This window comes from Narcine bancroftii, chromosome 1, assembly GCF_036971445.1.
Source record: "Narcine bancroftii isolate sNarBan1 chromosome 1, sNarBan1.hap1, whole genome shotgun sequence".
NCBI classification, from domain to species: Eukaryota; Metazoa; Chordata; class Chondrichthyes; order Torpediniformes; family Narcinidae; genus Narcine; species Narcine bancroftii.
The window spans coordinates 260,270,186-260,296,514 of NC_091469.1; the positions used below are offsets into that span (position 1 = coordinate 260,270,186).

Below are 26,329 nucleotides of genomic sequence, written 5' to 3' on the forward strand. Positions count from 1 at the left end.
ACTGAACACTTCCACATTTACAAGGAGCCATCCATGGGGTTAGGACTGGTCTACCTTCATGACACATCGAGGGATAATGGACCTGGCCTAAATTCTGATCAATGTATTGCTTGGAGCCCAAAGGACCCCAAAACCCAGCAGCAATAGAAATTCTTCAAGACAAATGGTTGCTTTAAATTATCTTTAATCATGAAAACAGGATCAAACTTTAACTTATTACTATTAACTTAAACTAACTTAATCCCCTTCTAATTCTAAACGCACGTGCATGTAATGTATATGTAAGTTCAGAAAGGTTCTTTGATTTACAGTCCAATCTCACTTCTCACTCCTCCAAGTTCACCGGAATCAGGCAATTCATATACTCTGCACAGAATTTAACATTTATGAATTTCACCAGACTCTGGCACTTGAAAGGTAAATGGTTACTGCTCAGGAAGGTTCTTGTCAGTTTTCAGAGAGAGATTTGTTGCTCGTTGGACACCCAAAACTGATCCCTTCCGATCAGCCGAAGAAACTTGCCCCATCAGGGTTTTCCAGATGATAAGCTCTTTCTTTCAGGTCACCACAGAGTTTCGTTTCTGTTTCCCTTATTTCAAGTGAAACATTATGCAGCCAGTCATCTCCTCTCGTATGGAACACAAGGGCTTTGATCAGACTGAACTAAGAACTCACAACCCATCTTCAAAATGGGGTTTTCCACAAGCTTATCAGCTTGTCCTGTTCTAGTCCCAGCTGCTGCTGCTGAACTGGAGAACTGCAGCACTAAATACTCTCATCGAAAAAAAACAGCCAACTGCACTCAGATTGCGGCACCTGTCCCAATCTTCTGAGTCCATTCATCTGTTGCTTTCCAAAACAATAATCCATTACACCACAACATGTCCAATTAACACCTATTTGTGAAGTCCTTATAAGCATTCTTCAAAGTTTTTGCAAAGGCACTCAGAGCCTACACTGTCTGGCTTGAGCAGAGCTCTGGCATTTTAAATGAGATCTGTTTTGAAGTGTTTGTGTGCGACCTACACTAAAAAAACCTGCCACAATTTTTCCCCTTTTAAAACATTGTCAATATACAATATAAAATATAACATAATCCATCACAATTTTATGATCTTATATTTGAACAAAATTAATAATGGCTAATTATAACATAATTAAGCTTTGTGTACAGCACAGTATGAGCCCTTCAGCCCCTGTTGTGCTGACCTATACAAACCTATATAAGGGACCATGGAAAAGTGCTAGCAATAAATAGCAATAGCGCACAATTTATACAATGTGGGGAAGTTGGTAGCACTATCGCGTACAATTTATAAAGACCATGGGAAAAAGTGATGGCGGACCTGCCCTCCCAGAATTTTGTGTGGCAGGGAAAGGGCTGTATGCATGGCTGCATGCACAGCAGGGGGCCGCCATTACTTTTTCCCCATGGTCTTTATAAATTGTGCTATATAGCGCTATCAACTTTCCCATGGTGTTTAAAAATTGTCCACTATTACTATTTATTTCCTTTCTCTCTCTCCCACTGTGACTTTCCCACTGCAAAGTTTATACCTTCATTTTAATCTTTTCTTCCTTCACGTTCCTGCACTCATACAAAAACTTGGGCCATTTCAATCCCACAATGCAATTACCCATTCTACACTTGCCTGATTGCAATGCCAGCATCTGCAGACACCGGGGATTGTACTAGGGGTTGAGGCCATCAAAGCTCGGTCGGTGTGAGATGACGTCATCTGACATCAGTGTTGAGAAAACTTTCCTTTCGCGCTAGACATTTTAAAAGGCTGATTGGGCATTAATTCCTGGGACCACTTGCAAACGTGAAAGGAACCTCTATCTCCCAACAACATTCAGGGCCAGAATTAACCATGGTCCAGAAAAATAAATACAGAGAAGGTCAGAGCTTAGAGTATTACCTATTGAATGAGTCACCTCCTGACTTCTGCTATTTGCAAGGTCAAGGGTGTGATGCATTACTCTCCATTTGCCAAATGAGTCTCACTCAAAGAACTGAGAAGCCTGATGGCTACTGAAGGCAAAGAAGCATCCATCCACTATTTTAAATATTCACTCCTTCTCCCACTGCTGCAATAAATAGTTTATTGGGTTACATGTATAAATAGTTTATCATTCATAAAATGCATTGCAGTAACTTCACAAATTTTTCTGATGTCCATTCCAAAACAACAACCACTTCAGATGTCAAGGAAATGGCATTGTTATTCTCTAATTGGGCACAAGTCACCACATCATCACTGGGTCAAAACCCTGGCTCTCGGGCAAAGCAGGAGAAACTTTGTCATGTGGACAGCGGTAGAGGCTCTTCATTCCTAATGGCAGTTAGGGATGAGCAATAAATACTGGTCTCCCAAACAAACTAATTTAATTCTCTTCTTCAAATGTTTGAGGACGAGTTCTCCATCCAAAGCAGAAATTATTTACCTTTCAACAAATGCTGCCTGAATCCCATTTTCTGTTTTTATATCTTGTGGGCTCCCTCTTGCTTACCTTAAATGCACAAAATGAGCTTGCTGAGATGGCCCCACCATCTGACCATCAAATAAACTGAGAAGGTTCATGGGCTGGGAACTTCCCCCATGAAGCCAGTTCAGTTCATCCTCTCACAGGCACATTCTTTGTTCAACACATTGCTCTCCCACCTTCCTTCCCACTGAAAATCTGCTTCCATTGCTCTCTTTTAAAGTTCCTTTTTTTTGTCATGTACATAAGCTTTACATTCAGTAAAGGCGCACAAAGAGGGGCCATTAACCCACCGCCCCCGCCAAGACGAGAAGCAAAATCAAGGGCAGTACATTTGGCCTAGCGGTAGGGCAGCACAGTTGGTGTGACGGTTAGCACAATGCCTTTACTGCGTCAGTGATCAGGACCGGGGTTCAAATCTCACACTGTCTGTAAGGAGTTTGTTCGTTCTCTCCGTGGGTTTCTTTCGGGGCCTCTGGTTTCTACCCGGCATTCGAAATGTACCGGGGGTTGTAAGTTAATTGGTTATAATTGGGCAGCCTGGACTTGTGGGCCAAAATGGCTTGTTACCGTGCTGCATGTGTAAATTTTAAAATTAAAAAATTTAAAAGGAGAATCATTGCACAGCCATGGATCCCACCACTTTGTGACTTCCTATAACCTCCGTAGCCATATAGACCTCTATCTGTTGCAGCTCCAGGCATCCAAGTCACCTCGTCAGCCCCTGCTTCCAAATCCCTCATACAATTAGGAAGCTGTTAATGCCAGAGGCCCTTCATGAGCCCTGCATGCTGTCAACACCCTCATGAACCCTGGTCCCAAAACCACGTTCCTCCAAGTCGGTCTCCAGCAGCCTGAATCTTTATGTTAGCCCTTGAACTGCTGAGCCCCTCGCTGACCCACTGCTGTGGTCTCCTCCCCATAGGGTCATCTCCTGGCTTCTCCTTCTTGGCAAAAGGGGGTTGGGGGGGGGGGGGGGATGTTCTCCTGCTCCAGTGCTTTCCTGGAACTGACAACCCTCGTGGTCTGGGTTACCAAGTTTGGGCGTCATTACCTGAGGCCTGGACCTCTGTGGGTTTTCTTATTTTGTAAGCCTTCTACAGAAGGTTTAAACCTTTAATGGGCTATTGGCATAACAATCAAGTGGTAAGACTACACTGCAGAACCCGTCTCATCTCCTTCCATGTCCACACCAGCAGCCTTCCTGCTGTTACAGCAACTGCGGCAATGCCACCATTTTGTCTCTCACAGTTCTGACCAAGGCATTTATTACTCTTTCTATAAACGCTGACTAACCTGCTGCACTTTCCCAGCATTTTCTGTTCTTGTTTCAGATTCCCGGCGTCTGCATTTTCGAAATGACTTGCCACTGATACCCAATTAGCAATGGGCCATCAATTAGTACATCGAAAATTAACTTCCAATGCACCAGTATACTCTACAATAACATTTGTTGGCTGATTAACTGAAACACAAACATATTTTTTGAAGGAAAATAACTGCACACATTTTATCATCGTTTTAATTATTTTTCAGCCCAGATTCTTTCTTTTTGCAGCTTTGCTGTCGACCCGAATAAATACAGCAGTCTAAAGAAACCCAACTGAAAAAGGAGGATGCAAGGTGGAGGAGAGTGCAAAAAAAATGGGTGTTGGGGGTGGGGACGTTTATTTCTTTTGGTTTTCTATAGCTTCAAGAGTCAACAGAGTGGGGTCAGAGGTCACTGGGCAAATTAAAAAGGGAACATAAAGGCGGTGGTGGGGAAAGAAATCCTCTGGAATTGGTGGCAAGTTTTCACGTACACAAAGTAATTAGCAAGTCTATGAGTCACCAGACGACAATCAATGAGGGAAGAAAAGGAGGTGGCCAGTTAGGCTAAGGCTGCCTTGGTGAAGAGATCTCTCCTTGTCCACAGCACAATGAGGAACTGATTGCAAGATAAATGTTTGAGTTAAGAATTCACACCTGCCTGCACTGGGAAACCTAAGGGCAAACAGGCAAACTGAGAAACAAGACTAAAACCTGAGCACCTGGCTGCTGTGGCAGGTGAGGAGAGCATAATTTCTATTCAAGCTTTGGAATCTGTTCCCCTCTCCCCACCACCCCCCCCTCACTTCATTCTCCATCTCACCTGGTGAGCAGTTGCTGTACCTGGAACAAGACTCACTTATCCCATTTTCTTCTCCATTGAGAAGAGCTGTCATTGTGCCCATGCTCATGGTATCAGAGCCGGTGTTTCTTTTCCACTGTGCAACAGACGTTTCAGCACCGTGCGACAGCTGGGGGATGATGCACTAAGATTGTCACTTCTTAAATATTAAGAAGGATTTTGTTGGGTGGGAGCAAACATATCAGGTAGTTGAAGCTTGATTAGAACCAGAATCTAGTGTCAAGTAATTTGTTGTTTTGCCGCAGCATTACGGTGCAAATAAATTACATTTCAAAATAAATAAAGAAAATAGAAGAATTTGAGGTGGCATCTGTATTCAATATCCATTCAGAAATTTGATGGCAGAGGGGAAGAAACAGTCCTTGTACCATAGAGTGTGCATCTTCAGGCTCCTGTACCTCCTTCCTGATGGGAGCAGTGTGGTGGGGGTCCTTGAGAATAGAGGCTGCTTTCTTAAGATATTGCCTCTTGTAGATGTCCTCGATGAAGTCTGATGCCCGTGACGTCGCTGGCCAAGATAACCACTCTCTGTCCTGTGCATTGACACCTCCATACCACACAGTGATACAACCAGAGAGACATGGTACACTTGTAGAAGTTTTCAAAAGTCTTCGGTGACATAACAAATTTCCTCAAATTCCTCACAAATTTAGAGACTCGTGATTGCATCAGCATGGAGGCTCCAGGAATTTGTTCTTCATCCTCTCCACTGCTTATCCCTTGATGAGGACTGGTTTTTTTTTTTGGTTTTTTTTAAATTTTTTATTTTTCACACCATAAATCACATTAGCCATGATATACACTATTTCTTTTTCACACATATACAGTGACTTTTTCTCCCCCCCCCCACTCCTCCCAAGCCACCCCCCCACCCCACCCCCCTCATCCATTTTAGGTATACAATCTAGGTTGCATTAAGCCAGTCAGACAATGTTGTCATTCAACAAAAATACACCAGAAATTCTACTGAGTCCATTCTTTTCTTTCCTTCTCCTTCCATCAACTTAGGTAATGTTTGTCCCCGGTAGGTTTTCGCTATTGTATTTAGTGTAAGGCTCCTATACTTGTTCGAATATTTCAATATTATTTCTTAACCTATATGTTATTTTTTCTAATGGAATACATTTATTCATTTAAATTTAGTAGTTTCTTCCTTTTAATTTGGTTATGTATTCCATTAATATTTAAAGTCATATAGTTCAGCGTAGCCCTTTTATATTTTGTTTATCTTCTCTTTCCGTTTTTCCATCATTACCTTTCCTCCTTTTCCATTTCTGTTTTCTTATTTTCAACTCTTTATAAGACAACATTCCTACAACATCCAACATTTTCCTTATTCTCCTATTTCTATCTTATTTATCCCCAATCTCCCCTTCCCCTCCTGAGTTGTCCTTTATCCCTTGTCGGACAACCACATCTCCCCTCTCCATTTGGATTTGCGAATCCACTCGCAAGCATCAACTGATTTTGCAGTGACCGCTATTTCCCCTCACCCCGCCCCCCCCAGAAAAGATTTCACTTTTCATATGTCACAAAGGTCACTCTTTTAATTCCCTCCTTATTCTCTCTATTCCATTACCTTCCCTTATTAATTCTTGTCTATACTATCTATATTTTCCTCTAAGTACAGATACATTCAAGTATGCACATTGTCTCTATTCACTCTTATACCTCTTTACCCGCATACATATCAATCGTGATCATTTTTACTCTCATTACCCGTCTTCATCCCTCAGTCTATTTTTGTCTTTACCCACATACATATCAATCGTGATCATTTTTACTCTCATTACCCGTCTTCCTCCCTCAGTCTATTTTTGTAATTGTTCTGCAAATTTTCGTGCTTCTTCTGGATCCGAGAATAGTCTGTTTTGTTGTCCTGGAATAAATATTTTCAATACCGCTGGATGCTTTAGTATAAATTTATACCCTTTCTTCCATAAAATCGCCTTTGCTGTATTGAACTCTTTTCTCTTCTTTAGGAGTTCAAAACTTATATCTGGATAAATGAAGATTTTTTGCCCTTTATACTCCAGTGGTTTGTTGCCCTCTCTTACTTTTTCCATTGTCTTCTCCAGTACCTTTTCTCTTGTAGTATATCTTAGGAATTTTACTACAATAGATCTTGGTTTTTGTTGTGGTTGTGGTTTAGAGGCCAATACTCTATGTACCCTTTCTATTTCCATTTCTTGCTGTAGTTCTGGACATCCTAGGGTCTTAGGGATCCACTCTTTTATAAACTCCCTCATATTCTTGCCTTCTTCATCTTCCTTAAGGCCCACTATCTTTATGTTATTTCTTCTGTTTTAATTTTCCATTATATCTATTTTTTGAGCTAGTAGTTCTTGCGTCTCTTTAGTTTTTTTATTAGATTCCTCCAATTTCTTTTTTAAGTCTTCTACCTCCATTTCTGCTGCTACTGCCCGCTCTTCCATCTTGTCCATTTTCTTTCCCATTTCTGTTAAGGTCATCTCTATTTTATTCATTTTCTCTTCTGTGTTGTTTATTCTTTTTCTTAAATCCTTAAATTCCTGTGTTTGCCATTCTTTAAATGACTCCATGTATCCTTTAATAAGAGAAAGTATATCCTTTATCTTGCCTTTCTTTTCTTCTTCTATTTCACTGTACTCTTCCTCTTCTTCTTCCTCTGGGTTGGCCATCTGTTGTTTCTTTGGTGCCCTTTCCTTCTCTTCTTTCTTGTTTCTATTGTCTTCTGTGGTCTCTTCTTGCTGCAGGTGTTCTGCAGCTGTCGATGCCGGCTGTGGAGATCGACTCCCCAGCTGGTCCCCCCTCCCATCGGTGTGTTTTTTTTCATTCGCATCGCGCATGCGCGATTCCTCGCGCATGCGCGGTTGCGCACTTTTACTCGGCTCAGCGAGCCATTTTTGTAGTCCATTATTTACCGACCTGAGGGAGCGGGTTTCTCTCTCCGCAGCGGGCCTCTTCGGACAGGTAAGGCCTTCACCTTTTTCCTCCTTTGTCTTCTCTTCCTCTCTTCTTACCGTTGTTTTCGATTTTTCTTTTTTTGTCGCCATCTTCTTTCCACCTTTATACTCACTTTTCTGTAACTTTTATTTCTGTGCCTTTGTGTTTTCCTTTGTTTTTCCCGACTTTTCTGGAGAGGGCTGGAGTTCACCGTCCGGCCACTACTCCATCACGTGACTCCTCAACCGATGAGGACTGGTTGATGTTTTCCTGATTTCCCCCTCCTGAAGTCCACAATCTGCTCTTTGGTTTTGACAATGTTGAGTGCAAGGTTATTGTTGCGACACCACTCAACGAGCTGATCTATCCCCCTGCTGTTTGTATACTCATTGCCGTCTGTGATTCTGCCATCGACCATGGTGTCATTGGCAAATTTTTAGAAGGCAATTGAATTGTGCCCAGCCCCACAGGCATAGGTGTAGAGTGAATAGACTAGTGGGCTAAGCACGCATCCTCAAGGTGCGCCTGTGAATAAAACTCTATTGAGAAAGAAAACCAGAAAGTAAACGTATCTCTTCTCCTTGCTCATCTGTGAAGAAACTCATTAAAAGTCCAATAGTTATACATCACAATTTAACAGGAACAGCTGCTACCCCTCCACCATCAGACTCCTCAAAACAAACTCAATCAGTGACTCATTTAAAGACCCTTACTTATGCACTTCATTGATTTTTAAAAATTCTCTCTGTATTGCACAGCCGGTTTGTTTACATTCGTTATCTGTTTACAGTTCTTTATTTTTTTACATGTATACACTACGTACATTTTTAGCACTACCAATTAATGCTAATTCTCCATCTTCCGCAGAGAAAAGGAATCTCAGGATTGTATGTGATGTTATGTATGTACTCTGACAATAAATCTGAAATCTGAAGCCATTGGATGCATTGACTTGTTCAAAGTCGCACAACCTTATTCCCTTATTCACCCACTGAATTTGTAGCAAAGATTTGATTTCTAGCTATTTAACTGTATCAGTATCAACACGTCTTACATATTCCACAAATCATGTCTTCATAACCACCACTAAATTCCCAATTCTCCCTTCTTTCTGATTGTATCCATATCAGTCTGGTCATAGTTTTAGGTGAGCTGGGGCTGCTTCCTTGCTGTAGAGCTTAGTGACTCTTCCTTGGCATTCATGCGCCTCTGTATTTCAAACAAAAATAATTGCTCATCCTTCTACATGCATCTTCCCAAAGCTAAAAACAAGTTTTGTTGCCAATTATTTGGCCATCACGATTTCTTGTCCAGGACCTCTGGACTACATATGTGTTTGACAAACTTAGGCACTCTTTAGGCCCTTTTATAAAGGGGGGAAAAAAACGAATGTAAAGACAGAGATTCTCCATTGTTACATCACTGCACTTACCTCCATAAAAGATGGATTGACTGCTTGAACTTGCTCCAGCTTCCATCTGCCTGGGGGTTACATTTAGAGGTGGCGTGAAGTCGCTCCACCTCCTGCATAAAAGGATCGCCGCTGAAAGTGGCTCCAAACAGGAAGGTAAGATGATTGACATCACACTGACAGCCTCATTGCCCTGCTGCACTGTCACAGAGAGGCTGGTGGAGCTGTCAGGCTTTGCTCCCTCATGCCACCCGCTCCCTCACACCAACCGCTCCTCCTCGCCATTTTCCTGCCCCACTCCCTCACACCACTCCCTGCCCCTCTCCCTTACACTGTTTCACTGCCTCACTCCTCACACCACCCAGACCTCACACCACCCCCCGCCCCTCTCCCTCACCGGTCCACTACCTCGCTTCCTCACATGCCCTCTCCCTCATGCTGCTCCCTTGCCCCATTCCCTCATGCCACCTCACTCCCTCACACCACCTGCTCCCCTACCTCTCCCTCACGCTGCTCCCTACTCCTTTCCCTTTAGTTGCCTCGCTCCCTCGCGTTTCCTCGTTCCCTCACACCACCCCCGCCTCTCTCTCCCACATGCCCGCTCCCTTACTCTGCCTGCTCCCCTGCCCCTCTCCCTCACATGCCCACTCCCCTATCTGCTCCCTCACCCCTCTCCCCCATACCGCCCCTCCCTCATATTGCCAAATCCCTCCCATCGTCCAATCCATCACATCGCCCGCTCCCTGCCCCTCTCCTTCACACCGCCCGATCCCTCACACTACTCCCTCGCCGCTCTCCTTCAAGCCGCCTCGCTCCCTCATGCCACCTGCTCTCTCACACCGCCTCGCTCCCTCGCACTGTCAGCTCACTCGCGCCACCCGCTCCTGGCAGGGGCAGTCAGCTAGCGGGGCGGAGTGGACTGTTGGGCAGCAGGGCGGGGTGGACTGTCAGCCAGAGGAGTGGCAGGGGAGTCGCAGGGTTGCCTCTGCTTTTGCCCTGAGAAGTCTATGCGCTGCTCTGGGCTCCATAAAAGGACTGCACCATCCGTCTTTTCCATCCTCTGTGTAAATGGTAAATTTGCCTTTTTTTAAAAAAACGAGTAGATGATAACGCGGCTTTTGTGCATAAAATCCCCTTTTGTTCGCTTGATTTATGAAATCCCCAGGCAAAAGCTGCTGGTTAACAACCACGTGTAAAGCCTCTCAACTTCTTATGAATATTTGTAAACAGTGCTTGTAGCAAGTGCTTTGAAATCACGTGAATAAAGTTCCAGAACAATTGAGGGGCTGGCACTCTGTTATCAATTAAAAAAAGAACAGATTTATCAAGAACAAATGCCTATTAGATCTTGCCATGCAAATGCTGGTTATCACGTTTGATAGTGAGGGAATAATGACAACATTTCTCATGTAATTCAAAAGCTGCAAAATAATTTTGGACTTCTCAAGGACTAGGAGGTATTTTTTAAATGTAAGCTTTATCTTTGTTAAAAGGCTTCATAAAAAAGGACTGGCTCTCTGACCTGAGCAATTCAGCAGCTGGACAAGATCAGGTCAGCTGTGTGCTCTTATACATTATTAGCATTGGGTCGTGTCGTGCTATGGTGTGCAATACCTGTCCCACTCAGTGTTTTATCCTTATTGCTCAGTTCTTCACCAGTGTCTCTTTTTTCATCCTTAAACAGATCAACAGGAATTATACTGTATATTTCAACAGGAATTATATTGTATATTTCTGGTATGATTGCACTGAGAATTTTGAACACAGTGTTGACAAGGATTTGGGTTGATTTTTAATATTATACCCAAGCGCTATTTTGGTCCAATGGTCAGGCATGATTGGAAAAAGAAAAAATCACTTTGGGAAAAGATAAAAATCTCTAGATTCTATTTAGGGCATGTCATTTGGATGTAATACACATATGTATTACATATTACAAATGTGGAAACTGATAAAAAGATAAAATGAGGCTGAACGAAGGAGGAGGAGGGAAAGATAAGGGAAACAGGCTGGTAGGTAGTACCAGATAACTGATGGGTGGAACAAATAAGGGAAGATGATGGGCAGATGAAAGAAGGCGCAGAGGTTGGGGGAGGTGGAAGTGATGAAGTGAGGTACAGAAAGGGAGGAATGAAAAACTATGAACGAAGGAAGAGAGACACTGGATGGAGTGATGAGAGTGGAAAGGAAAGGGGTTGTGTGGTTACCTGAAACTAGAAAATTCAATGTTCATACAATTGGGCTGTAGGCTGCACAAAAAGAATATGAGGTGATGCATTTGACTTCAGTGAAGCAATGGAGAAGACGAGTGTGGGAAGAGGAGATGGAGCTGAAATGGCACATGGTTTCTTCTGAAATGTTATGTGTTTCCTGTTGCAGCATGTAGATTTTATTTTAACTTCTGTTAATTCAGATTTCATTCACCTTGTCCTATTTACCCTAATCCTGGCTCAGCTTCTGCCATTCACTATAATACCTCGCTCTCTAACCTGAACATGATAGGGTGTTGGGTTTGATAAAGGACGTTAGTCAAGCGCGGCACGGTTAGAGTAGACGCTATTACAGACCAGTGCCCTGGATCCACGTCTAGCACTATCTGTATGAGTTTGTATGTTCTCCTTGTATCTGCAAGGGGCTCTAGTTTCCTCCCAAGGAATTGTAAGTTAATTTGGGTGTAATTGGGTGGCATGTGTTTAAATGGCTGGAATTGGCTTCTACCGTGCGGTAAATAAAATTTAAGTTTTAAACAAGATCAATTTAAAAAATTTAAATAATGACATTTGCTCAGAATTAGCACCTGCATTCTCACTTTTTTAGCAAATGTAATGTTTCATTTTAGAATGGGATATTTGAGATTGCTATATTTTTAATGATGATTGGCTTGGTTCAGGTTGAATATGGAGAAATTAATAATTTCTGCTGCTAGATTTCATGTTTGAATTGGTCATGGTGTGGCCAAATTTAGATTGGGTCAAGGTCAGATTGGATGTTGTCAGATCAAATTTAGATTGGCCGTACATAGGTCCTGTTTGGATTGTTCATAATACAAGTCAGGTTAAAGTGGCCATGGTCAGGTTGTTCAGACTGGTCATGAACAAGTCAGGCTTGGATTGGCAGTGGTTGAGTTGCATTCAGATTGGTCATGGTCAGGTCAGGTGTACATTGAACATGGTACTGCCAAGATGGGATCAAATATTGTCACGGAATGTTTGGATTGGCCATGGTCAGATTGTGTTTGGATTGGCTGTGCCTGAATTGGGTTTGGATTTGACATCATCAGTTCAAGTTAGAATTGGCATGGTCAGCTCAGCTTTTAACTAGGAAGGAGCAGACATCTCATTCATTTTCACACTCTCTGTCAAAGCTGTCACTTCTGTCATTCAATCTCTCCCTCTCCATCCTGCACAGACCTTCTTTATACCCTTCTGTCCTCTGCATAAATTGAACTTTTAAAAAAAAGCTTGGGCTCAGTACTGACTGTGGTGGTATGTTGTTACACTACTAGGTCACCAGGGGCCACCACCTGGTGACCTTGTATATATAAACCGGTTGCAGCTCATTCTCAATTCATTCTGGCCTAGGCTTGAACAAAGGCAAGGCCTAGCTGTATATATTACCCCATTAAAACTAGCATTTTACTTGTACTCTGTCTCGTTTGGCTGATGCTAGTCGCCATGTGATAGTACAGACCTACCACCAATGTATATAGTTACAGTATCTAGAGCAGGGGTCTCAAGCTTGCAGCCCGCGGGCCAACTGCGGCCCTCGGGACGATAGTTTGTGCCCCCGCCTTAATATGAAAGTTTAATGTTAGTGCGGCCCGCGTGTTTGATATGATTGGCACTTTTTAGTGTTGTGTGCGGAGCTGAACGAACCTACCAATCACGGTAGGGTATATTGCTCTCGGGGGCGGGACATTGGCTGGGCTTATTGCGAATATAAGCATATTTGTGTGCATTTTCTATTTGTCATATGCACGTGGCACATGCACAATTTCCGCGGTCACTCCCGCTTCACGCGCTTCGGCGTCCAGTCTGAACCCGGAAGTTGTTGCTCAGCGGGACAGAAAAAGAAGCGGAAAAGACACATCGGCTAAACACTGAAACTTCAACGCAAAATGTTTCAGTGTATACTCAGTCGCTTTTGATGAGATCACAGACATCACTGACACTGCCCAGCTCGCAATCTATGTTCGTGGTGTTGATGACAATTTTGAAGTCACAGAGGAGTTGCTCACAGTAATTCCAATGCATGGCCAGACCACCTCTCAGGAGATATTTTACCAGCTGTGTGATGCCATTGAGAATGCCAGTTTGCCATGGAAGAGGTTTGTTGGAATAACAACCGATGGAGTGCCATCAATGACAGGGAGAAAAAATGGACTGGTGGCTCTTGTTAAAAGAAAACTGAAAGAGGAGAGTGTGGAGGAGGCCATTGCTCTGCACTGCATTATCCATCAGCAGGCTCTTTGCAGCAAATGCCTGAAGTTGAGCTTAAAGTACAGAAATTTCCGTGCTTTTTTAGAGGAAATGGAGTCAGATTATGGGGATGTGCTCTACTTCACCGAGGTACATTGGCTCAGCAGGGGAAACATATTGAAGAGGTTTTTTGAGTTGAGAGCGGAAGTGAAAGCCTTCATGGAGAAAGATGGAGTTGCTGTTCCCGTGCTAAGTGATCCCAAATGGCTCATGGACTTAGCTTTTCTTGTTGATATTACACATGAGCTTAATGTACTGAACAAAAAGTTATAAGGCCAGGGGCAACTTGTCAGTGCTGCCTATGACAACGTGAGAGAATTCTCTGCGAAACTTATGTTATGGAAAGCCCAGCTTTCTCAGACAAACCTTTGCCATTTCCCAGCATGCAAGGCACTCATGGATTCAGGCACACCATTCAGTGGTGAGAAGTATGTGGATGTCATTTTGAAGCTATAGGAGGAATTTGATCACAGATTTGCAGACTTCAAGATGCACAGAGCCACATTTCAAATTTTTGCAGACCCCTTCTCCTTTGATGTGCAAGATGCCCCTCCTGTGCTTCAAATGGAGCTCATTGACCTGCAGTGCAACTCTGAACTCAAAACCAAGTTCAGGGAGGTGAGTGGAAAAGTAGACAAGCTTGGGCAATTTTTGAGAGAATTGTCCCCCAGCTTCCCTGAACTTTCCCGAATGTTCAAGCGGACCATGCGTCTTTTTGGGAGCACATACTTGTGCGAAAAGCTCTTCTCTACCTTGAACTTCAATAAGTCCAAGTACATGTCCAGACTTACTGACGAGCATCTTCAGGCCCTACTGAGGGTCTCAACTGCCTCCTCCCTTAAGCCAAATGTGGCTTGGCTATGCGAGAGGAAGCGCTGCCAGATCTCTAGCAGTAAGAAGTAGGCAGAAGAAGACATGTTCATAACAGTTTATGTTCAATGTTCCATTCATGTTCAGAAAGTTAAAGGTTAAAGAACTGTTAATACAGACATTTGAATCTGAATAATAATAATTACATTTCTCCAGTCAGCAACTATATGTGGTTTCTTCAGTCTTCTATATCTGCTGTATTATTATTATTTTCATTATTATTATTTTCATTTTATTTATTTATTACTGATTGATTTTATTTTTTTTCTTATGAATTGTTAATTAATTTATTTTTTCATCTTATTTTGTGTTAAAAAATAAAAATAAAGACATTTGATAACATTGGAATGTTTTTGTAAGAGCTTTTCTTGTGGAAAACCTGATGCGGACCAGCCTCACCTAGACTCTACCTCCAGCGGCCCCCGGGTAAATTGAGTTTGAGACCCCTGATCTAGAGTGTAATGACTGTGCTTACAGCGACTGGCTGAGAGCTTAGCCACGCCTACTGTCTGGGCCTTAAAGGGTTGTGTCCCTAGCCAGGTCAGATCATTCCGGACTGGTCGGCCACCTGTGAAGAGCTCCTGTCTTTTGCTAATAAAAGTCTTGGTTTGGATCAACAAGTCTTTGGTTCTTTCGACAAGCTCTACACGCCATCAATTTGATAAGCTAATATATATCCAGAATGGTTGTTGCTTCTGCCCTCGCCCATGCTCCCAACTCTGCCGAGGCCCAGCTCAGGGACCTAGAAATGTGGGTGGATTCCATGCACGTGCCGCCGAGTATGGACCGGACAGAAAGGACGGAGAGCTGCGGGATCAAAATCGCGAGAGAAAGAGGGACTCACCCAGTGGTCATAGTGGACTATGAGAGGGACAGAAGTATCCTGGAGCAGGTAAAGAGAGGCCAAGGGCCCCACCTGTTAGCTAATTCGCCAATGGGTTTCTAGTTTATAACCAAGGATCACGTCAATGCGCGAGTGGAGGGCGTACAGCAAGTCGCCCTCCCAAACACGATTTATCATCAGGACTGCGGGGACAGATTACTACCTCCGAGACACCCCCAACTATCCCCGATCTCCCAGAGGGTGCCCATATTTCCGCAGGATCAGGACCGGTACGCGCACCTCCAGCCACCGTATCAGAGGCTCAGGTTTAGCCGAGTGCTGAGTCCCAACAGGATGGAGCTGAACCCTAGAACTCCTGGGGCAAGCACGCACTTCAGCCGATGGCAGAGATGTTTTTTAAATTACACCGGGGTTGAAGGAATGTCAGAAGAGGAGATGCTAATGCTACTGTTAGCTCAGCTAGGGGATCACCCATACTCGCTTATACAAGATGCTAATTTGTACCAAGAGGCGATGAACTTCCTACAGAGGCACTATAACAGAGGGCACAGTGAGCTACACTCTAGGCACTGGCTTATGACCAGGTCGCAGCAAGCAGGGGAGTCAGTGAGAGATTTTATACTGGTGCTCAAAGACTTAGCAAGGGCCTGTACTTTTAAAGCAGTATTAGCCCAAGAGTATGCAGATGATCTTGTAAGGGACAGGATAGTGGCCGGAATCAGATCTACAGAAATCAGACAAAGATTGCTGGAAAATGGGATGGTTAGGTGAAAGAGGCAGAGACTATTGCGGAGGCTCTGGAGGACTCGAGGAGAGAACTAGAAGAGTACTCACTGCTGGTCTCGGTAGCCCCTCACAGGGAGAGGAATATGAGTGATCAAGGGCAGCATATAGCAGCTGCAGCCCCACTGGAGCGCTCCAAGTGCCCTTTTTGCGGACAGCCCAAGCACCCCAGAGCTCACTCACTGCCCGGCAAGGGAAAAGGACTGTTCGAAGTGTGGAAAGAGAGGACAGTATGCAAAAGTCTGTAGAAGCCTCAAGGCTCCCGCCAAAGCCCTTTCTCATGCAAATGAGAGGCAGGAAAGCTCTTCTTCCTTCTCCTCAGGCAGGCAGAAGCAGAGTGCCATTGCCGTTGGCCATCTTGGGCAAAGGATGCTAGACAGAGGACATCGCTATGAGGGGATGACTACGAAACAGAGTGCCACTACGACCAGGATGCCGAGTACTACCAGAACAGAGGACGTGCCATGCTGGCTTCTCTGCATTTGAATCAGGCGAGTCCACACACTTTATCGGACACTACTGTTAGTATTAAAGTTAATGGGTCGACAGTAAATTGCTTGATGGATAGAGGGATTACGGAAAGTTTCATAGATCAGGGGCTGGTAGAACGCCTTGCTCTAAACATGTACCTGAGTGACCACCAGATTTTATTAGCATCTAACAGACACGTAGCTAAGGTAAAATATTTCTGCAGGGTCACACTGGAAATACAGGGTACAGAGTATGAAGGATTTAAGTTGCTAGTTCTCCCACGCCTCACTGCTCCCGTCCTACCGGGGCTGGACTTCCAGTGCCAGTTGAAAAGCATCACAATAGTACAAAATGGGCCCTTCCCCCACTGCTCCTTGAGAATAGACGACACTGTAGCCTGACAGCTATAGAACCCCTCCCACTATTTACGCACCTCACTCCCAAATGCACCCCAGTAGCCACCAAGAGCAGGAGGTACAGCCCGAGGGACAGAGAGTTAATTAGAGCATAAGTCCACAGACTCCTGCAGGAGGGTATTATAGAAAAGAGCTCCAGCCCCTGGAGAGCACAGGTCATTGTAGTGAAGTCAGGGGAGAAGCAGCGCATGGTGGTGGATTACAATCAATCAACAAATTTACACAGCTGGATGCCTACTCACTACCACGTATTGCGGACATGGTAAACAGCATTGCTCAGTATAAAGTGTTCTCTACCATTGACCTCAAGGGAGCGTACCACCAATTGCCCATTAGAGAGAGCAACCGCATATACACAGCGTTCGAGGCTGTGTATCAGTTCCTCTGCCTCCCCTTTGACATCACCAACGGGGTATCCCTGTTCCAGCTGGAGATGGACTGCATAGTACACGAGTACCAACTCCAGGAGGTGTTCCCATACCTGGACAATGTTACGATTTGCGGCCACTTGCAAGCTGACCATGATACTAACCTCCAACGTTTTTTTCAGGCAACAAAGGACCACAATCTAATGTATAATATGGATAAATGCGTCTTCAGCACTAGGAAGCTGGCAATTCTGGGCTACGTGGTGCAGAACGGGGAAATCAGCCTGGACACTGCCCACGTGCACCCGCTTCTAGACCTCCCAGTCCCACACTCAGAGAAAACCTTAATGAGATGTTTGGGACTTTGCACATATTACGCACAGTGGATCTCCAACTATGCCAACAGCCCACCCACTCATAAAAGCCTCAGCTTTTCCTCTCAGCCCAGCAGTTTTCAAAGCCTTTACGGAGGTTAGGGATCTGATTGCAAAAGCAACCTTGCGATCCATAGATGAGACGATTCCTTTTCAGGTAGAGAACGACGCATCAGACTGCCACTCTGAACCAGGAGGGGCAACCGGTAGCCTTTTTCGCGCGGACCCTACAGGGGTCCGAGGTAAAACACTCGGCAGTGGAGAAGGAGGCTCAAGCCATTGTGGAAGCGGTAAGGCAATGGAGCCATTATCTGGCATGTAAACGCTTCACCCTTGTCACGGACCAACAATCCGCGGCTTTTATGTTCAATAACCAGAACAGGGGGGGGAAGATAAAAAATGATAAAATCCTGCGCTGGAGGATAGAACAGTCTCTGTATAGTTACGACATTCTATACTGCCCAGGGAGGCTCAACGAGCCCCCAGATGCACTGTCCAGGGGCACCTGTGCGGCCCTCAATCACATGTCCCAGCTGCAGAGCTTGCACAGTGAGCTGGGCCACCCCTGGGAGTCGCTAGACTGTTCCACTTCAGAAGGGCCCAAAATCTCCCATTCTCAGTAGAGGAGGTACGAACAGTAAGCAGGGGCTGCCCCATTTGTGCGGAGTGCAAACTGCAGTTTCACCGACAGGATAAAGCAACGCAAATAAAAGCTACAAGACCTTTCGAGCGCCTCAGCCTTTAAAGGCCTGCTCCCTTCCTACGACAGGAATGTCTATTTCCTTAATGCCATAGATGAATACTCACGTTTCCCTTGTTGTCCTGATGTATCCACAGCCACGGTAATAAAGTGCCTGCAATCCATTTTCAGCATGTGTGGGTACCCCAGATATATACACACAAATAGGGGTGCTGCCTTTATGAGTGCTGAGGTCCAACAGTACCTGAGAGATAGAGGCATAGCTACCAGTCGCACCACAAGCTATAACCCCAGAGGTAATGGGCAGGTAGAAAAGGGATGTCACTATCTGGAAAACGTCCTACTGACCTTAAAGGCAAAAGACCTACCAGTGGCAAGGTGGCAAGATGTGTTACCGGAGGCCTTGCACTCCATACGCACGCTGTTGTTTACCGCCATTAACACGACACGTCATGACCGTATGTTTTATTTCTCGAGGAAAGCTGTGACAGGCACGGTGCTGCCTAGATGGTTGATGACACCAGGACCAGAGCTCCTCCAGAAACACTGAAGGCCCCACAAAACGGACCCTCCAGTGGAGCCAGTGGAAGTGAGGCACACGAACCCCCACTACGCATACGTCACATTCAGGGATGGATGGGAAGACTCGGTGGCCACCAGGGTCCTCGCACTGGCCAGACGTGTGGACGACGCAGGAGAACCAACCCCTATGGATCAGCAGGAAGGGACAGTGGATGACGCAGCAGAGCCATTGACCCCTACGGATCAGTGGGAAGAAATCGTGGATGATGCAGGAGGGTCGTGGACCCCTACGGACCAGCGTGAAGAATGACAGACATCAGGATGGACGATTGTCACGCCACCCCATGGGGCCCTGCTGAACAACACACCCCCAACAACCAGTACCTCGACGGGAAGCCCTACACACCCTCAGCATATTCCCGCCTAATGTCAGGACCCTCGACCCTTAATACCCTCCAGCCCCGCCCCTCCCCCCCCCCCCCCCGCCCCAGTACCCTGAAAGTCCAGGAGGAAAAGGAAACCTCACCAGATACGGGACTTATAAATTCATGGAAAAGAGAGGGGGGGGGGTGGAGGGAGGCCAAATTTTTTTTAAAGTGTGAGTGAATGTGGTGGTATGTTATTACACCACTAGGTCACTAAGGGCCACCACCTAGTGACCTTGTATATATAAACCAGTTGCAGCTCATTCATTCTGGCCTAGGCTTGCACAGAGACAAGGCCTATCTGTATATATTAGCCTATTAAAACTAGTGTGGTTGATGCTAGTTGCTATCACTGACCACTAGAGCTCCCTGTGAGATTAGTGCATTCTTCTTGTGCCCACATGGGTTTCCTTCATGAGCTGCAGTTTCCTCTCACATCCCAAGTAAGTGCTAACTGCTAGGTTTATTGACAACTGGAAATTCACCCGAGTATATGTGAGTGGTGGAACTGATGGGACTGTGGGGACAACCGGTAACAGGGAAAAGTGGTGGGGAAATGGAATTGTTAGGAGCCAGCATATATTTGAGGGGCCAAATGGCCTCCCTGACAGTGCAAAGAAATATGAAATATTTCAGAACAACACATTGAATTGCAGAGAATCTATTACCATCCTGAAGCAAGCCAGTCTGGCGGTTACACTCCACAGAAGCCTCTCAGTTCCTCTGACTTTATCTCATCTCCCCCTTAACCTCCAGTTCGCTGATCTTCCGTGCTTTATCTAGCTTCCCCTTAAACATGCCTTTGCCATTCTACCTCAAATACTCCTTGCGGCACTCTGAACAGGAGAGAGATTGTGATTAAAACAAGGATCTACAAAGGGCACATACAAATCCTACCCTGCATTATTAAACTAATCTAGAGAACACAGCTTGTTTGAAAGATCACAGTAACGCTAACATACTGTAGTTGCAGATTAGGCCCATTATAATGCCTTAGTTACTTGGCATCCATGATTTTGAACAACCAAGGGCCATCAACTGTTTGGAAGCTTTAAATAAAAACAATCACTAGATTCTTAACCATATAAATATACTGGATGCCATAGAAATCCACTCCTTTCTTATCCAAACAAGCCCTTGATCTTTCACCCAGCTTCCATCCATTATTTATTAATGTTAGTCTACCTAAATATAAAAAAAAATCTCCCCTGTAGGTATCCTACATCCCTTTTAGTCCTGTTTACATACAGGGGTCTATTAACAGGCCCAGGGTATTCAACAGTCCCCTTAATTTCTATTTACATACATGGAAGCATTAACACAACTCTAATTTCAACACAGTCTTAATATTCAAGCAGTTCACTAGACCATGGCATGGCTGCTATCTTTAGAAATCCCATTTACCGTTGTTACCAGTATATAATTTAAATCAATCTTGAGGCTTAAAAGGTGAAATATGAGACACACATTTTCAGCTTAATGAACAAAGGGCAAAGAGTTTAGCATAAAGAAGCTGGGTGGTCCCAGCGCGTAGCACTCACTGCACACTCCTGCTTTATTCAGACTGCAGTCCTGCTGTCCATTCCAGCTGACTTCAATAACTCACCTTTTATTTTGCTTCCTTCAAGAAGCAGAAGGAATAGTAATTAAAGAAAACAAAAGTTTGAGCACACTTCCAAGCCTTACACTAGTCAGTATCTGTCCAGATGCATCTCAAGTCCCTCACAGAACTTCACCGTCATCTACATAAGTAGTGTGGCATGGACAATCAGTCTCTGTTTCGTGACACAGCCATTCTCGATGCCTCGCAAACCTGATACAGGATTACCCCTGATCCATCATACAATTCCCATTAACATCAAGCACTTGCTTCTAATCCATCCAGCATCCACACTAGATCAACCACTCTCAACTTAAATCCACTGAATTCAATCTCCAGTTCAATGCATCGAGGACAAAATGGCAGACTGTGCCAAATCATTGTGCTTAAAAATATCATTACATATTACATATCAACCAGACACAGGAGGAGGCAGTGGCAGATTAACCATTGGGCTGAATAGGCTTAGGCCTAGGGGCTCGGAAGGGAGGGAGCCCACTAAGTGTGGGGATGTTGGGCTCCCGGCAGGAGCGGGAATCTTGGGCTCTACAATTTTTTCGACCCCAAAAGTTCAATCAACACCCCCTGCCAGCATTTATCAACCCCCATTTGACCCCTTGGCATTTTTCAACCCCTTGGATAGACCCATCGACCCCCAGGGGTTGATAGCGACCACTTTGGAGACCCCTAATATGTTATTTAACTTAACATCACTTTATTCAAGGCGATGGTCCTCCATTCTGGAGACGTGACCCATCCAGCGTAGCTGGATCTTCAGCAGCGTGGACTCGATGCTGTCGACCTCTGCCATCTCGAGTACTTCGACGTTAGGGATGAAAGCGCTCCAATGGATGTTGAGGATGGAGCGGAGACAACGCTGGTGGAAGCGTTCTAGGAGCCGTAGGTGGTGCCGGTAGAGGACCCATGATTCGGAGCCGAACAGGAGTGTGGGTATGACAACGGCTCTGTATACGCTTATCTTTGTGAGGTTTTTCAGTTGGTTGTTTTTCCAGACTCTTTTGTGTAGTCTTCCAAAGGCGTGTTATATGGCGAGCTCTCCACTGGCCACCGTGACAGAGGTGCACCAAAGAAAAGGTACAAGGACTGCCTAAAGAAATCTCTTGGTGCCTGCCACATTGACCACCGCCAGTGGGCTGATAACGCCTCAAACCGTGCATCTTGGCGCCTCACAGTTTGGCGGGCAGCAACCTCCTTTGAAGAAGACCGCAGAGCCCACCTCACTGACAAAAGGCAAAGGAGGAAAAACCCAACACCCAACCCCAACCAACCAATTTTCCCCTGCAACCGCTGCAACCGTGTCTGCCTGTCCCGCATCGGACTTGTCAGCCACAAACGAGCCTGCAGCTGACGTGGACTTTTTACCCCCTCCATAAATCTTCGTCCGCGAAGCCAAGCCAAAGACTTTATTCAATGAAGGGTGGGGCCGGGGGCGGGGGGGGGTTAAGGTCAGTGGGAGCCTTACTAAAGCTCAGCCTAAGGGCCTGAGTGGTAGTTAATATGGCACTGGCAGGAGGCAATTTCACCCCATCGACTCCCTGTAGGCTCATAATTCAATCCCCATACCTCGTGCTCATTAACCAACCCACATGTATCTGGAATATGTGAGGAACATGGAACACTCAGAGAAAACCCACACAACTGCATTGCAAACACCACACAAATAGCAGCAGAGGTCAGAATTGAACCCAGGGGACTAGACATGTTACTTCCACCAGCTGTAGCACTGTGTCATCCCAGCAAACTATAACTTCCTGATTAGTGCATGTCATGCTTTCTAACATCATAAAGTAAATGACCAAACATGCAACATAGGAATAAATAGGGTAAATTGTCAGTTGTAAATGGATGAATATGATTCTATTAGCAATAGATAGATCATGGGACATTGTGGTAATTTAATGTCAACTACAACTGTTGTCATATATTCACATGTGTTGCTGCAGAAAGAAAGAATTTTGATGTATCTGGGGATTGTACTAATGTACATGACAATAACTCACGTCTCATATTAATCACAAAATCTCAAAGTCATGCTCCATTCACTTACAAATTGCCATCATAGAACACAACCTTTGGCTTGTTTGACTTTATCTCAGCTCTCCAAGGTAATCAATGAGCATTAATCACACATTGAAGACATGACCACCAATAACAACGGGCCGTAAAGTGGCACAGATGAGAGAGCCTGCTTCCTCACTGTGAGAGTACAGATTCTATCACCAATCTATGTACAGATTGTAGTGTAGGGTGACTGTGATTGGCTGAGAGTGTAGCCACACCTATTGGCAGGTCTTAAAGGATTGCTCCTAGCCAGACCAGGTCATTCTGGACTGGTCAACCTACTTGTGATATGCTCCAGTCTTTTAGTTAATAAAAGCCTTGGTTTGGATCAACAAGTCTTTGGTTCTTTCGACGTGCATTACACTCACCATGGGGTTCAAGCCCACATTTCCCTGAAAGCGGCAATACTGGTCGACAGGGTGGTGAAGAAGACATATAGTATGCTTGCCTTCACAGGTCAGCCATGGAGTATAAAAGTTGGGGGACATAATGTTGCAACGTTCTTCAACCTTGACTGAGAGTTCCACGGAAGACATTTCCACTGTCCCATTAAGTACCAGATTGCCTGGAGATTTTCAGAGTTAACATTTAAGATCAAAGCATTTTCTCTTTTTATTTCAGATTCTGCTTTTTTTTAAATTTCATGTCTGACAGAGTATTTGATCAATACTCTATGCTAATGACTTCTCAGTTCCACTTTCAGCTGGAGATTCATTGATTGGAGCTCAAGCAGTTACAGGGCATCTTAGCAGCTGCAATCGAAGGAGAGCATTTCCACCCATTTGGATGCCTGGCCCATTCACTCCTGCTGGCAGTTTCATTTTTACTCGAGGTTCCAGCTCCTGAATTCTCGTGTCTGCCTATTCCATTATCTGGTCATGTTAATTATCACAAATAGTTATAATTCTTCAAAAGGATCTCATCAGCTGTAACATGAGCAATGGATGTGAAGGTTCCTTCTTAATTAACAGTTTTGTCCACCAAGTCAGATCATTTATGTTAAAATTATCTACAGAAAAAAAAATTCTACTTTTGAAGCTCCAGACGAAGGACACACATGGAAATAATTGTCATGTGGCACAGAATGGTCTGGAAATTTTCTCACAAACCTCCTTGTACATTTCTCATTCTCTCTCTCTCTCCTCCTCCTTTAATCATTAAAAAAAATATTACTAAGCAACGATCGAGTGCCTGTCCTGTCTCTCACTGATATTGTGATGCTCAGTTCAGTTGCACTAATGCAAAAGCTCCTGGGGCATTTTAACATAAAATCCGGTCCGTGTGACATTTGTTGTCATTACTGCTACAACAGACATTTTTAATTTCGCTCCTGGCTGATCAATATAAAACTTTACATGTCCATTTGCTTTGATATCCTCAACAACTCCGGGCATGTTGTTCTGAGGCCCCACTGATACAACAAGCTTTACAACCTCAGGCAATTTCAAGGAGCTCATTAATCCTCATTTTAGGGCCTGGGGGAGTAAGGGGAGAAGGGTTGCAATCCCCTTTCCAAGCCCGCTCCCTAAATCTGCTTGAAAAATAAATCAATTCCAGTCCCAGGAGTGTCATTAAGCAAAAATCACAACTTTACACAATTTGGGGAAAAAAAAGGAAAGACCGAACATTGTTTTGAAACAAAGGGGTTTGTGATCACGAGGGATGATGGATACAGAATCAATTGCATCCTTTGAAAGTAAAGTGAATCAACTTTTACACAGATGAAATTTGTGTATCCTTGTGAAAAATGCATGGTAGCTAGATGTATTGGAACTGGTTCCCACAAATGCACAATTTAGTTTCAAGTTTGTGCTTTTCCCTCTGTGTTTCCCTTCCCCACAGGACACTCCAACCCTTACTTCCTCCTTCCCCACATAAACCACATCTGGTAGCTCTGGGTCTCCTCTCCCTAAAGGGTGCTCCCAGTTGGATAAGAACACTGCCATCAATATAGACTCCTATAGATTGAGGAGGATGCAACTGCGCATAAGTTTTAAAAATAATGAAATGAGGCGTGAAATGGAGTTATTGTCTGACCCACAGTTGCTGCCATTTTCATCTGAAAGCAAGGCTTTCAAACCTGGGTGGTAATGGGCAGTCTGGGAGGGAGATGCAAGACAAAGATTGGAGCTATCATTTGCATAAAATTCCACTACTTTTGCCCTTTCCATTAAGAGAAGTGAGCAACGTTAATTTTAAAAGCGTGTACCCCTTCACCAGAATATAAAGGCAATCCAAACATATTTCACAGACTGCCTTCTCCCATTCTCCACTTTAGTCAAAGTAAATGCTTTGAGAGCTTCACGCCTAAAAAAGGAAAATTCAGCACCACCCGCTGCTGTTTGAAACACACATGTTGTGAAGCTGGGGCAGACCATCCAGCTCCAGCAATGGGTTTCCTTATTACACTACTTTAGAAAGCAATTGTAAGTATCGCATGGAAGTCTTTACGTGGACTCATTTACAACTTGTAAAGTAGCATGCACTGGTGAATGATTGCTACCAATAATTCCAACTCGGAAATAACTGTCCATTAGGATTTCCATTTACAACCCCAGTGCCTTTGGAAACACTACCCTTAGATTAGATGATGCATTTGAGTTGGTGAGTGTTAAAATGTACAAGGATGCTGTCAGTACATTATTTATGTTATAGGCCACAGAAGGACAATACTATACGAGATGACATCAAGGATTCATTTTTATATGGGACTCCTCCATGGACACTAAGGGTAGCAGCAGGTGAAGAGTAAATGAGTGTACAGGGTGTGATTTAGGGCCAAGTTATCATGCCTTGAATCATCTGCTGCACAGATATCATGCATTTTCCCAACGTTGAGGAATTTCTCCCACCAAACTGGCAAAGATCGACAGGCAACAACTTAAAACCACAAATTAAACTAACTGTTTGCGCAAGTGCTGCTGCTTCATGGTGGCCTGAATCTGCCTCAAAAGTGAGCAGCAGGTTCAGTGCAGTGGGAACCACAATATGCTGAATTCTGTCTTTCTGAGGAGACCTCTCAGATCAATATCCCAAGCGCACACCATCGTCACTGGGTCTGAATCCTGAGGCCACCTGCCTATCAACACTGGGTGGGGGAGTACTTTTATCAAAAGCCACTTTCAGGTGGCCAAAATACCCGACTGTAAAGCCGCCTATTCTACCCCAATGCGGCTGTCGGGTGGCCACCTGAAAGTGGTAACCCGGCCCCGAGGAGCACTTACCTAACCCTCCTCGGGTAGGTATATTCTCCGGCTTGGAACATCCCCCGTTGCACCTGAACGCGAACGCAGCAGTGACTACAGAAACCTGGGGTCTACGTACGTACGAGACCTTTCAACGCAATTAGGAAAACAGTCAAGAAATTATTAACTCTCTACAATGTAATTTGATTTACTTAAGT

The 26,329-nt window shown here is 44.5% G+C and overlaps 1 protein-coding gene across 4 annotated transcripts in view; it reads right to left on the reverse strand.

Annotated features, from left to right (window-relative positions):
- The window catches only part of LOC138742330 (potassium voltage-gated channel subfamily KQT member 1), an 844,658-nt gene that overhangs the window by 442,722 nt on the left and 375,607 nt on the right, over positions 1-26,329 (reverse strand). The window lies entirely within an intron of this gene.